The sequence below is a fragment of the Nilaparvata lugens genome, chromosome 6 (genome assembly GCF_014356525.2).
Source record: "Nilaparvata lugens isolate BPH chromosome 6, ASM1435652v1, whole genome shotgun sequence".
Taxonomy (NCBI): Eukaryota; Metazoa; Arthropoda; class Insecta; order Hemiptera; family Delphacidae; genus Nilaparvata; species Nilaparvata lugens.
This window is the reverse complement of record NC_052509.1, coordinates 47,630,032-47,646,010: the sequence shown is the minus strand read 5'-3', so window position 1 is coordinate 47,646,010 and position 15,979 is coordinate 47,630,032. Positions and strand designations below refer to the sequence as shown.

Here is a 15,979-nt window from a genome sequence, read left to right as displayed (position 1 = left end):
GTGTAGTAGTAGTTTAGTATTACTATCAAAGTAGTAATGTTCAAAGTACTATTTGTTCATTTCTACTATCAAAGAAAATATAATAAATCCTATTTTTGCTACTCATCCTCTTTGCTACTATGCATGGATTTGACACATTGAACAGTGAACAGTCAACCGTGAACACATTGATCAGTCAATTGGTCTCATTACCCTGCATATTTTCTTCATAAGGTAAAAAGTGTCCCTCCTGATACGTACATATCTGTGTCTAGCTTTCCAATCAAAAATGTGTCTATCTGGTCAAAATTTAAGGATTTTAGGCTATGTTTATCCTGCCAGTATATAGTTAACTGGTCTCAATACACTCATTTCATATTCATCACACTCACTCATGTTTATAGAGTTAACTGCTCCTATTACACTCATTTTCTTCAAACAACTCAAAAATATCATTAAATATGAATTATGAATTGAATAAATTTCGATTGTTTACGATAAGTGAAAGGCTGTTATTTGTATCCTGTATCAGGTTTTTTGATATAATTTATATGCAAGTCCACATGCCATAAACATTCTGATTGTTAACACGACAAAATAGATAATTCGGTAACCTTATAAAAAATATGCAGGTGTAATGGGGCTCAAAGTAACTTTTGGAATGTACCTATATAATATCATAAGTGTACGTGATGATATGGATTTATATATTCGTGAATGGGATGCCAATTTATAAATTATTCCATGAAGCTATTTTCATTTAATTATGTTTGATTCACAGCAATGTTTCAATTGAAACATTCCATTGCTTCTTACATGTAATTATAGTATATAGAGAATATTCCATTTTTCTGAACATAGCTATCAATACTGTCCTTTGATCTAAGAATAGACACTGTAACTAAGAAAATACAAGGATTGATACAATGTGGATAGGAGTGATGAGATATTCCAATCATTTAATTGTCTGGTAATTTTGAAAATGCATAATAATTGAACAGAAATCTACATTTTGATGCTATCAACAAAGTACTGTCTTGAGTAAAAGTACAAACAGTCAGTAAAAGTACAAGTAGTCAAAGTACATTATTTGAGTAATGATAGTCGTGATTAGCACTGTAGTTAAATTGATAAACTTTTGTGAAACATTTAACAAGACAGTATTTAAAACTTCACAATATGTACAGTAGCAAAATTGAAAAGTAAAATAGCAAAGGAAAAAGTATAAATCTTATTCCTTTCATGAAGCATTTGAAATTGTCCAGTATAATAAAACAATTATGACTGATGCAAGTGTTCAACTTACAATGATAAATATCCACATTCTTCAATATTCAAGTACTGTATGACACCAACTCAAATACAGCTAATACCGTAGGCCCACTTGTACACTAAATAATAATCAATTCCAGCGGCCACGGAACTGAATTCAGTGACTAGAAATGCTAAAAAAATTTCATTTTGCATGATTAGTTGTGCAAAACCTAACGGGTGTCATTCACTTCATCACTGATTCCAGTTGATCACGATAATATATATTTAGTTGATCACGAATGATATTTAAATAATACCAGCATAATGCCTTTTAAAAGCAAAAACCTGACCCACCTTTGAAACTTAATTAAACATAACCTTTTTGGTTATGCAGTGATGCCGTGATATACTGAAACCGTGAGGAACTGAGACTTTCCCAAATTAATATGATTAATAGGTGAATAGCGTTGATAATTTTTTGGATGATATTGTTGTTGGGGCCAACATTATTTCGTTCACCTTTCTGATTTCGTGGTCGCATTTTCAAAGATTATGCTTTACATTCGTACTTCCGCTTCAATTGAATTATTGATGATTAACGCTGAAACAGATTGTTGTGACTGATATTATAGACTGTCAACGACTTATCCATTTATAGGTTGGAAGTGACGGTGTTACCGCACACCAACGTAAATCACAAATCAAATCAGGTAACATGAATTAGTCTGTTACTTGTCCTCTCCGTTTCGTTCTTAGCCTGATGCGACAAGGTCTACGTTTGAACCATTCACGTTTTAGTCATTCCGTTCACACGTGACGACGTGGCACTGAGTGAATCAAGTCGTCACATTCCTCATAAATATACAAATGACGGACGACTCATTGATATGGATAATGCAGCATTGGACCATGAGATAGGTTTCTCCCCTCAATTTTCGCTAGCTCTTTATTACAGGTACACCTCTATTCTAAAATCTGTCAAATTTATAAGAATTTGAACTATGGGGAAGAAAAATGATTTATAAATTATGGTGTGAACATGAAATGTGGTTCTCGATACTTTTCAATTGAACAAATGTGACTCTCATACTCAAGACAGATTCATATAAATTCCAAATTTTGCAATTCGCTATATTTCAAGACAAGTAGCTACTTGATCAATATTGTTTCTGTCAAAACTTGACAACGCGGCTTCAGTCATATCTTGTTTTCCAAGTGCAGTCTAAAAATAAATCTTATTATAGAACAGCATTTCAATGAACCACTTTCTTCCTATTTTGATGTGTTTATGAAACTTGTTGTTAACACAAAATGAAATTCAAATCTTGATTTCTATTCTGATTATTTAAAATTCAGATTTATCTTTTTTATTCTCAAATATGCTTTGAAATTATGTATCACGTGTCTTCACATGTATTCTGAGAGGCAATTTGACTGCCCGAACATCGCTTCAATTGATTTGTCAATTATATTGGAGAAATTAGTGTGGCTTGAATTATAACTGATTCACCTGATTCCTGAATTTCCTCTCTTTCGTTTAATTCTTCGTCTTGGCATGATTTAGCACTACGCTATTTTGATTTCAAATAAGTTTTTCAATTTACAGATGGAAATAATTGAGAAATTGCATTTACGCAAATGCTAATTTGGATTTTCGTTTAGTAATGATTGTTCAAATAAGCTATTTTCTTTATCAACGGCGAGATGAAACCCTTTACTATTTTGAACCAGAAACTTAAAGTGTACTACCGCTTATAGTTTCTTAAATTCATGTGACGAATCTGTTTATATGTGTTCTTCGTTACTTTAGTTTGCAAAACATACATCAATGAATAAATACATGATACATTCAAGGTTCCCAATCATTCGGGATTTATTTTATACTGGAAAGAAAATACAGTTGATAAACTCAAATTTTTATCAAGTTTGTTGATCCTCGAATCCACTTTATGGTTCATGTATCTGGAAATGTTTCCATTTTGAAGTAAATCCCAAAATATATGCGGTGGGTGAAGCACTCAAACAGGAATATTTGTTTGAACTGACTCGTTGCAAACTCGTTTAAAGGGCCAACGTGGTTATTTTCTATCTCAGCTCAGCTAAATCAACAATAATATCATGTCCTGATTTTTCATGTGTCTCTCATACAGTGATATCTGAATCAGTTGATACAGTCTTACATGATCTTGAATGATGCAAATAAACTCCGTTTATATACTGAAGTTTTTGCGATGTGGTGGTAGGAGGGGAAGAAATGATTTACCGCGTACTTGAAAGACACAACCATCATCATCATCATCATCATCATCATGGGTACTTGAATACATGAATAGAATTCTGAAGTTTTATTCTGGTATAGATGGTTGCAATCCAGGTCGTTTGTTTTCAGTGATATATTTTTCGCTTCATCGATGTTCAGCTTTAGAACAGAATCGTTTTTATTTTTGTTTCAATCTCAGTTCGTTTTTCGATAAAACAGAAATGGTTTAGTTGTGATCAGCGACATGTGACACAAAGTGTATTTCATTTCCACCCTGTTTCATTTTCCACTATAATAATTAATGGCTGCTCACGGTTTTCCCGGAACATAGAGCCGTGTTTTCCTCGTTTCCCTGAAAAGCATGTTGACTCCAATTAAATTACTGTAACGTTCCTTGCGAGCCTTTGAAAATATTGGAAATGTTATACATTTGTTCCGCATCTACCTCATGCTAGTCACGTTACATGCCTCTTATTGAAAAACATGATTTTTAGTCACTGATTGAGAAGGATGTTTTTCATGTTGTTTGGATACATATAATGACAAAAAATTCACATCTCACAATCTATTCTCACATCATTCAATAATTTCCAACCTATTCCGCATTTGTGCTAATAAATGAAAAAATAAATAAAATAGAAACTATAATTTGTGTTGAATAATACAGATTAGTGTTGTGATAATTTTGTTTTTATAAGAGAGGTAATCAAATGAATCCTCTCTCATCATGTTCAAGTTTGTAGTATATTCCTATGAAAATTTGAAAAAAACTCACTGTCCTCTGAATTTTGAAATATTATTTGTGAAACTATTTGATCAACTGAAAATTCATCTACTAGTTTTTGAAAGTTTTATTAATTTTCATTGCTTGTCCATTAATCATTCACGATAGATCAACTTCCTGTTTAGATAAATATTTTGGCTGCCATAAATTGCATGCATCACGTGAAGTGTAGTTTGCAACAATGTTGAACTTTGAACACTTCTATCTCAATCAAAATTAATGAGAAGAGTCACTCGTAATACAAAATGCATTTTATTAATAGACAGATAGATTTTATTTCTAGTGATAAAGTCATCAACAAGAGATACATTCTACACTTCATGAATTATGACTGTGTTTTCAACATTGAATTTATCTTATCCGGTTTGAAAAAAATGGTCGCGAATATCTAGTAAAAAGTTTTGTGCTCTTAGGAATTTGCCCGACTAACTTTGTTTCTGATTTTGTTTATCACCTGAGTGGGGTTTCAATTCATTGAAGTGGTTCAATTGTTTTAAATCTTGCAGAATATAACAATTTTACCATATCGAATACTGTAGAAGGATTAAAAAAGAATTATCAAATAGCATTTTATTGCATTCATCTCCTTCATGCAATTATAATAATTAGTACAATAGGAGGGTTGGTGACAGATGAATTGATCTACTACAAGGTGGTTCCCGAACCACCAGGAATCGCTTTTGAAGCTCATAATGCTTCAAGCTGAAACCCTTCGAAAGGGAGAACCAAGCAGAGAGCAAGGTTTTTATCCAATTTAAGATATTAGAACCAGTCATTTGTGTAGGTGTACTTTATATACATCTTTCAAATGTATCTAACCTGAATCAATAATAGATTTGCCATTTTATAAATACAGCACAGTATGTATGTATAATACAATGAATTATCGATTCACCTTGTAAATCATAGATAAACCTCGCGCCAGTTAATTGAGTGTCTGATAAAAAACTCGCAAGCACTGACATTACCGCCATCAGCCCATCACCCTTGAAAGATTGCATACTTGTTTGAAATGAAACTTTACTAGTGTTTCTGTTATTGTAAATAAAACTGTAATAATTTTTGTAGTCTGTTTTCGCCTATGGTAAGTTTCTCTTATCAGTGCACTCAGGGACTTTGATTTTATGAGTATTTGCAATCTGGTTGGAGCTGGAACAAAATGTGTGACCTCAACTGAATGCCACTATCGCTCTGCTTAGAAAATGCAGAATGATTCTCATGCACTGTTTTGTAGATGATATAACTAATTGAAATTCAGCATTAGAATTCTAGCATTCGATTGTTATTGGTTCATACTACTTTACTATCTTTCAGTAATATTGAATTGTTGTGTTGAAAGATGAATAAATTATACTGCTGCTCCGTTGTTCATCTTTTGAAGATATCTCCATTTTCCCTAAAATGTTCAACTAAATAATGCTGATTTCTTCCATGCTGTAAGCAATTCTCAGAGAAGGAAACCAAGTATTCTTCTAGTCTGAGTTAGTCTAATTGGATTCACTTTGAAACAATTGATGCGCTTATCAAACGCAAATAGCTGCTAACTAATGCAGGTATGCAGAAGAGCTACAATGTTTAATGCAAATTAATATGATCATTAACTGCACCAACGCCGGTGTTGATAAGTCAAGAATAGGCTGTGCAAAGCATGAATTATGTACTCATCATGAATAATGGCTGGTATCAGTGTAATTGGCATAAACGTTAAGTACTCGTATCTCACATGGTAATGAAAATACATAATGTATTCTCTCATGTTTTCTAATCTGTTATTCAAAATCAACAAGGAAATATAATCGTAGATGAGTGATGCATGGATTATTTTTTTACACGCAATTAGATGCCAAATGATCAAAATCTAAACTTTATCCAGTATCATTTTCAAGCATTTTCAGCATCTAACTTGAAACGATTTCTCCCATTGTGTGTGGCCGTATTTTCCATACACTAAAAGAAAATTCCATTTTATAAGTGCCACAGATTCATATTCTAAAAATTACCTATATTATGATAATTTCAGTTCTATTAAGAATAATGCTAGGATACAGGACAGCTGATTAATAATTATATTTCGGCTACGTTTGATTGCATCCGATTGACAATCATGATTGTGGTTGGCTGGTTCGCAATTGAGAATAAATTCAATCAGTTGCATTTATATTAACAGTCTCAATAAATTGGTTTTATCATGACTGAAGTTGGCCGATGCACTGATGAACTTGGCCTAATGCCCTTGGCCGCCAATTCGGTCGTTTTGCTGCCAAATAGCAATGCAGCAGCCAACCAGGTTAGTGGTTAGTGCTCCTTCTCCACTAGGATGCAATGCACTCTTTTTATGCGTCTAGAAAATAATATCTTTCAGCTAAATTGTTTCAGACAATTAAGTTCATAAACATTGTTGCTAGTTGAAAAAAATGACCATTAAGGAAAATTTGGTAACTGAACTCGTATAGAGTTCAGTGATTCTAAATCTTTTTTACTGTTTTTTTATTGTTCTTTCTTCCACAGCTTTCATGTTTCTCTATCTCATGTACGTTAATTGTATTAATTATGTCAGTCGTCATGTGTATTTTAAATGAATAACGAAAGAAAGAAGAGAAATATGGCTAATTGTTATTGAATTTATTTATCCATTCATTTTTTGTACAAAACACTATAATCATAATATAGTTATGACCATGGAAGGAAAACCAGGCTGAGCCTGTACTAATAACTATTTAAATGCTTACTCCTTTCATCTCAGAACTGCTGAGTAATATGTAAATTCGAAATCACTCTCATTCAATTGCAAAATATTCCTGATAATAGATTGGAAAAATTTATAGAGCGGATATGAGATCATCATGAATCTAAAAATATGTGGTATCATGAGATGAAGTTCGATTGGTTTGTTTTTCCAATTCTTGACCAATATATTATTTATTGATTTGAGATGTGAAAAGGTGGCGAACTATTGACTTGTCAACTCAATTTATCATTTATCTGGCTATTATCGTGAAATTTATTGGCAGTTATTGCAAAATATATATTTTATCGTAATGTCAACCACCAATGTTTTTCATTTAATTTGTATGTGAACGTGAATAAAAATTTGTTACAAAATAATTAATGACTATCAATATTATTTGAACTTTTGAACACTTGAAATAAACAAAAAAACATAAAATTATGAATTCATCGATTAAGGAAAATACGGAAAATATTTAATTTTTCATCCACTTTAATGCTAAGTTCATCTTGTTTATATAATATTAGTAAATTATCTATTTGGACTATTTGGATTTCGATCAATGAATTCATGATTTTTTGAGTTTCGATCAATGAATTCTTGATTTTTTGAGGTTATTACTGAGGATGTGTTCCACATAATGTAAGGCGAACGCGGACGATCGCCCTGTAATTATAGTAACTAACCTTATGGACTCGAGGTAAATTCTAAATTAATATTGCAACTTCTAGGTACGTGGTAATTTTAAATTTTAACGATGATCAGAAGTATGTTATGATTAGAAGCTAGTTAGCCTGGCCAGGCAAAACCAAATTACTGCTAAGCATATTTTGAATTATTTTTTTTTCACGTAAAACTTAATTCTTATTCTTAATTGTATTAAAACTCAGGTTTGGCAAACTCAGTTGCTTTCTCGACTATACCACAGAACCTTAATTTTCTAGGGTTTAGTTATATTTTTATACTTGAGCTTAGTAATGTGTTTTCTTTTTGTTTTATAGAGGTAACGTTCATATACTAAATTCTTCCTTGAGTATAATTTTCATTGTTTATTATATTCTTATTGAATGTTAATTTCCTTTTCAAACTGGAAGCACGCTGCAAATATGATGGAGGGGGTTGTAATTGAAGGGGGTTATTTTCTTTTAAAAGAACACGGCTTTGTTCTTGGAAAATAAATAGCCTGATAGTAAATGACCATCTCTCTTCCCAAATCTTTATTGGATTTGAAGAGCATCAAGCATAACATAACCATACTTCATATGACTAGAAAATTACTAAGACCAAATGAAAATGTTGTAATAAAGTCTTCAATTTAGTTCCAAGACCGTAGAACAACTAAAAATATATTCATCTAAAAATCACATGCCAACCACCTTATTCAATATTCCTCTCGTCTATATGTTCCTATTATAAACTCAATTTAAATTCATTATTTTGAATTTCAATAATAACATTTTCATTAGTCTTTTATGTTCAAACTGAATGTAATATACGAGGGCAGTCTGATAAGTTCCCTAGCCATCTTGACAGTGGCAGCTCCCGTGAACAAGTTTATTTTTTCAGTCATATTTTCAAAGTTTCCCACCAAAATTTCAGCAATTTTAGATACGTAGCTTCTATTTTACAGTCTTTTAGTCGATGTTGGTGATAACTATTCAAATAACAACCAAATGGCTCAAATTCCGGTTAGTGGGCCTATAATAATAAATATCGGGGCACCGTGCTTCGCTCGTTATTTTTATTTATTGATTAACAGAACACAATTCTCTAAAATTATCGTGTTTATATTTCACAGCTGGCTATACCTAATCTTATGAATTTCGGGGATGCGATATTTTGATTTTTCACATACTCACTCGCTCACTCACTTTTTACTATCCACAGCTGTTTCAGCCAAGGATGAATTATCCTTTTAATGTCGTTCAGCGAGTTTTCCCAAGGATGAGACCTAGTGCAATCGAATCTTTATATCATAAACCTACTATGTTCCAAATTTCGTGAAAATCGTTAGAGCCGTTTTCGAGATCCGTTAAACATAAATAACCAGATATAAAATAGCCAAATATAAATATAACCAGATATATAAATACAGAAATTGCTCGCTTAATATAATAGGATAATAATAATAATAACTACTGGGATGTTCAAATGATCACTTACAGGCAGGTTATTCATAACAAGCCTGATATCCTAATGTTGAACATGAATCAAAAATAAGCAGATGAAAATTGTTAAAGAACAAGAGGTGAGAAATTGAGAAAGTATCAAGAGCTCAAAGTAATTATCATTTGAGCTCAAAGATATGTATGGGCTCAAGAATGACAGAATAATCCCAATCGTAATATCCGTGAATGGTCTGATTCTTAATTCAACAGTGGAGAGCTGTAAGGTTATTGATGTCTCAGAAACTCTGGTAGGGAAACTCTGCTTGATACAGCTCGGATAGTTCGCCAAACGCTCCAACATACTAGGTAAAATACTTTATCAATAATAGAAAATAATGCCAAGAGGTTGCATAAATTTTGCCCCTCTTCGCATAAGCTAACCGCAATTGCGTGAAAAAAGGGAATAATAAATAAATAAATAATATTAATAATAATAATTATAAATATTTTATAAATAATAATTCGGTTATTAGGCCTAAAAAAATTGCAATAAGAACCAGCTCACGAGTTTTTACCTTCATGGTTAGGTCAGAAACTTTCGTAGCCCTCGTATTAAGGCTACATAAATCAATATATCGTACATATATTACTGATATGATGGATTGCATGTAATTTAAATAAACTAGTAACATTAAATAGAGATCAATTCTAGTTCTCATTCCATCAGGGTTGATTTTTCCAGCTTCTCAAGCCAATAAATAATCAATTCACGTTTGTCAACTCGTGAGTAGTGATGTGCGTTCCGAAGCTGTTTGCAATCATCGATCAGCAAGACAACATTGTTGTTCACTTGAAGGTCATTTCAGCCATTTAGATATGCAGTCGCCGCATTACAATATTGCATGCACCGTACAAGAGCTTTCAGATAAAGCTGCAATTAAATGCAACTGTGTAGTGCCTTATCTAAATCGGTTTATTGCGTCGAAAAGACTTTTTCAAAATAGTTTTATTTGACAAACAAAGTTTGTGCTCCACTTTGAGGGTTCTAGTTTCAGAGAATATGCATTTTCTGAATGCCGTCTGAAATGCAGTCGGTGCATTAACATGACCACAAAGTAGTGAGACATTTCTTATCTTTTGTCCATTGCACAACTTACACTGAAAATGTGGTTGGACAGACTTTGCAAAAATGTTGTCCCAGTTTACAAATTCTTTCCCTTTCACCACCCTTCAAGAAGTTGCTAGTTATTGTTGTTCAAGTATCAACATTATTTACATTTATGCTAATTAGAACCACTTGTTTACTTGTTTACTCGAACTTAATCGTTTACCTCTGACTTGTTTTTGTGAAGTTCGTTTCCACATTAGTCAGTAGTTTTTTTATATAATATTACTTTTATTACCGTTTTGTAAAAGTGTATTTAAAATTATTATTAGCTTTTATGAGTCGCCTTATTAATATATTATACTACTAATATAATTATTATTAACTAATAAGTACAGAGCGTGGTGACGATTTTTCAAATTTTACCCAGCATTTTAGATGTACATAGCTGCTCTGGAAAGCATTAATCCGCGTTTCATATGATTTTTTAAAAATAAATTTATGTAATAAATCAATAAATGCATAAAAATACTGTACTTTCAAAAGTCAAGGGTTCAGAGTATCATTGTTAAAGCTCCAATTATAGGTGAACGAATTTTTTAACATCAGTCTCAGTTTGATAAATTGCGCCTGACAATTTCATACCAAACCGTTGTTAGAGACTTGACTAGATGGCTTGTTCCTAGATTAATTTGATATCGATACCAACACGCGCTCATCGCTTGCGCGGATTTTTAATTGAAAAGGTAGCTCGTTGTTAACCGTAAGTTTTTCGAACAAGTTAGCAACAGTGCAGCTATGGTGTTAACTGGGTCATTGATGGATGTATTCGATTTTCGCACCTTACAGTTTCGACCCGAGCATGATTAAATAGTTGTCAGGCGAAGAGAGAGAAACAGCAAGGAAGCGAGAGCGATGTTGACTTATCGTACTTAATTATCTGAGGAAAATTGAATGGCTTGATTGGAAGTTGGGAGTTCAGGTCGAGCTTGTTGTTTTCGATATCAAGTCCTGTCATCACAGATGTCGAACAAAGTTCCTGTGCTGCACTTGAAATTCACAATAAGCACCTGACGGAATGAGGGGGACGCTTACCTCTTACTCTAAGCCTTAATTCGCTCTCAATCTCGCTGCAAATTTGCGCGTGTGTGTGTGTGTTTAGGCTATTTGGTTGAAACCACTTGAAATACTACTACAACTACTTCTAGTACCTAGAAAACTAGATCATGAACTACTGCGTAGAGCCTATAGAAAATCTGACATCTCCAACTACATTACTTGAAACTCCAAACTCGTGAATTTATTATTTTTCATCACTCCTTGCATTTATGATTAACCCATTTTTCAAGAATCAATAGGTAAAATGCCCTAATTTTATCTTTTCATATTATCATCAACAACAACATCATCATTAATTTAATTTCCTACTTCGATATTTTTATAGTTTCTCACCTTCTCACTCACTAGCTTTTGATGGTGTAAGTTAACTTACATACTCTCCATAGTAAAGTCTAAACATTAATGCTTTGCAAACTATTCTCCAATACTAATTGGCAATACTGTAACGTGAACTTTTCAAATTGAAAGTTGGATGTGCAGTGCATCTAAAGAGCAGAGCACTCTGTTCCTGTGCTTTTATATTTGATTGTAGAAATGGAGGAAGGCTACAATTCCAATACACTTGTCCAGTAGAGCTTTAAAGTTACAGTGTAATAGAGTTAGGGCCATATATGCACCTTTACGTTTAACCAGAGACAAATAATCTAGGTATCTTTATAGGTAAATCTAGGTAATCTTAAACGGTATCTTTAATCTATGGTTTGACGCTAAACCACGTTTACTTGTAGATATGGTTGCATTTATCAGAATGTGTTTCATACGGGATTTAAACGAACAGCTGACATTTCCCCGTTTGAACCGAGCATAGGCTATGCTTACGGGCCTTTTAGTGATCGATTGATTCCTCTCAACGTTTGTTGTTGAATATCTGTAAAACTTCATTCCAAGTAAGTACATGAAGTTTTGCAAAGCTCCAACAAACTTTATCATAGTTTACATCAAGATCATTTTTCTGCATTATGAAATAATACAGGAAATCTTTTTGTCTACTGCAGTCGTAAAATGAAACCATATAATAAAATAAAACGACACTTTTTGGCCATAACCTAGAAAAGTCTAGAATATCTGATTGTAACCGGAAGACAGTAGTTGAAGTTGAAGTTCAAGGCTAATCGATAGAATTGATTCAAGTATAATCGATTTTGGGTTGTGTACTGTACTGATGATTGTTCGAATGTAATCACTTGGCTAGAAAGAGACGTTTGAGATGGAAAATAGGCCGAACTCTCCTCGGCAGAAGAGTGGGAAACGATGTCGGTTGTCATGACAACGGCGTCTTTGTTGTCCTATTGAAAAGAATCCCCGTGTCATCAAACTGTTCGTCAGAACTCCATTATTCAGTTTCTTTCGCACTGCTTGCAAAAATTATTCCCATTTCAAACTCTCACGCTGTATTCACTCTTCTTCTCTCTCACTACACCTCAGAAGATCACTGCTCTCTCTCTCACGGTGACATTCATTTCTTGATCCTATAGAATTCTATATACGGTTTCCCAGGATCTTGTTAGTTCAGTTGACTAATATAAATATTACCTTTGATTGAAAAGAGATATCATGTGTCGATTCTGTTTTCCATTCATTCCGGTTCAGCCCTGAGAGCTTCAGGGAAATAGGTATGTTATTGAGAGATATAAGCTGCTGCTATATTATCTCATTTTTAATTTCGAATATCATGAAATTGATTCTGTTTCTTGTCCTGATAGCATTTATTCATAATTTGTTGTCATGTGAAATACAATCTCAATCTTCCAGGTTCTTTTTTCTCATGTTATGATTCAGTACTTTTGTTGTTTTTTCTAGATAATTGTGTGATTTTTGTGCAGGTTTATTAATTCAACTCTACCTCAAATATCACTTTGAACTAAACTCCTATTACATTTCCATTCATACATTTATGGGAAGTGGTTGCATTTCCATTAACTGAGTACAAAACCAGAAAAATAATGGTTCAATCTAAAGAAAGTACTGTACCTTCCAATTGATTGATTATTCCTACCAGTCCAGCTCTTGCTACTGTCATTATTTCTAATGATATTTCGTGGAAGGGATGGTCTATAATATCATTCTCCCTGTTGTGGTATGTTAGTAATAATTCTACACGTAGATGCAAATTGGAAATGCTTTTCACAGTAGGATGTAACAATTTTTTTCATTCAACCTGAGACCCAAAATCACCATATTGTTTTTTTTCTTACAGCAATCAGAATTAAAACCATCTAATAAAATAAAACGACACTTTTTGGCCATAACCTAGAAAAGTCTAGAATATCTGATTGTAACCGGAAGACAGTAGTTGAAGTTGAAGTTCAAGGCTAATCGATAGAATTGATTCAAGTATAATCGATTTTGGGTTGTGTACTGTACTGATGATTGTTCGAATGTAATCACTTGGCTAGAAAGAGACGTTTGAGATGGAAAATAGGCCGAACTCTCCTCGGCAGAAGAGTGGGAAACGATGTCGGTTGTCATGACAACGGCGTCTTTGTTGTCCTATTGAAAAGAATCCCCGTGTCATCAAACTGTTCGTCAGAACTCCATTATTCAGTTTCTTTCGCACTGCTTGCAAAAATTATTCCCATTTCAAACTCTCACGCTGTATTCACTCTTCTTCTCTCTCACTACACCTCAGAAGATCACTGCTCTCTCTCTCACGGTGACATTCATTTCTTGATCCTATAGAATTCTATATACGGTTTCCCAGGATCTTGTTAGTTCAGTTGACTAATATAAATATTACCTTTGATTGAAAAGAGATATCATGTGTCGATTCTGTTTTCCATTCATTCCGGTTCAGCCCTGAGAGCTTCAGGGAAATAGGTATGTTATTGAGAGATATAAGCTGCTGCTATATTATCTCATTTTTAATTTCGAATATCATGAAATTGATTCTGTTTCTTGTCCTGATAGCATTTATTCATAATTTGGTGTCATGTGAAATACAATCTCAATCTTCCAGGTTCTTTTTTCTCATGTTATGATTCAGTACTTTTGTTGTTTTTTCTAGATAATTGTGTGATTTTTGTGCAGGTTTATTAATATTCAACTCTACCTCAAATATCACTTTGAACTAAACTCCTATTACATTTCCATTCATACATTTATGGGAAGTGGTTGCATTTCCATTAACTGAGTACAAAACCAGAAAAATAATGGTTCAATCTAAAGAAAGTACTGTACCTTCCAATTGATTGATTATTCCTACCAGTCCAGCTCTTGCTACTGTCATTATTTCTAATGATATTTCGTGGAAGGGATGGTCTATAATATCATTCTCCCTGTTGTGGTATGTTAGTAATAATTCTACACGTAGATGCAAATTGGAAATGCTTTTCACAGTAGGATGTAACAATTTTTTTCATTCAACCTGAGACCCAAAATCACCATATTTGTTTTTTTTCTTACAGCAATCAGAATTAAAACCATCTGTTCAACAATTGGTCATTGAATTGAAAATACATTCATCTTTAATTCGTCTTTCCATTTATTGTTTGTACGCTTTCCTTATACTGCTGTACGATTTATTTTTGTTAACCAATATATACTGATGTTGTAAATCAGTAAATGGTATATTTCGCAATAATTTTTACTTCTAAAAATCTGGTGTAGTGCACTCACACAACTTTCCTTGCCGTTATCACCTGACGCTAGTGTCCACGCGCATCTCAAGTCTACTTATAAACAAAGATCTGAGCCAGCTGGTGACAGGACAATAACGCTGGAGACATACGAGGTCTGCTATCTCTTCATAGTGAATGATTTAATAGAATCAACAGTTGCCAACAGTTTGCTATTGAATAATCACATTTTCTCGAATTTCGAGCTTATTTTCAATTCCAGGTGAAAATGTTATTAAACATTATTTGTAAAGATTCTCATGCTCAATCTTTTCCACTCAAAATTGTTTGTTTAAATTGTATCTGAAGCCTGATAATTGGAAATCTAAAATCAAACTTTGCATAGATGGGGCGGAGCTCCTGAAATTTTTACAGATATGGTACTTGTGGCAGTTGATAGAGCTTATCATGACTATTCTAGGTATAAATTTGATCAAAATCGTTGGAGCCGTTTTCAAGAAAATCGCGAAAAACCCTGTTTTGACAACATTTTCGCCATTTCAGCCGCCATCTTGAATTGCATTTGATCGAAATTGTTCGTGTCGGATCCTTATATTGTAAGGACCTTAAGGACACACACACACACACACACACACACACACACACACACACACACACACACACACACACCAATAACCAAAAATCACTTTTTTGGACTCAGGGGACTTTGAAACGTATAGAAATTTAGAAATTGGGGTACTTTAATTTTTTTCGGAAAGCAATACTTTCCTTACCTATGGTAATAGGGCAAAGAAAGTAAAAATATTGTTATAAGAAATTTATTGTTTATTTCTAATGTGATTGAAATGTAAATTATAAGAAGAATGCCTCATTGTCAGAATTGATGTTCATCATACTTGAAAACTGAATATAGTAACAGTGCTCCATAGTAAATAATGGAATCGAAAACTCCTTTCTTTGTGGTTGGTTAGAAACAGATTCATGTGAATATGATCCGAGGAGTCATTTTAAGGCAAAATCTGAGTTTAAAAAACATGCCAATCTCATCAATGTCAATCCCAATTGCA

The 15,979-nt window shown here is 33.2% G+C and overlaps 1 protein-coding gene across 2 annotated transcripts in view; it reads left to right on the top strand.

Annotated features, from left to right (window-relative positions):
• Positions 1-15,979, top strand: part of LOC111058432 (aryl hydrocarbon receptor nuclear translocator homolog) — a 183,708-nt gene that overhangs the window by 18,180 nt on the left and 149,549 nt on the right. The window lies entirely within an intron of this gene.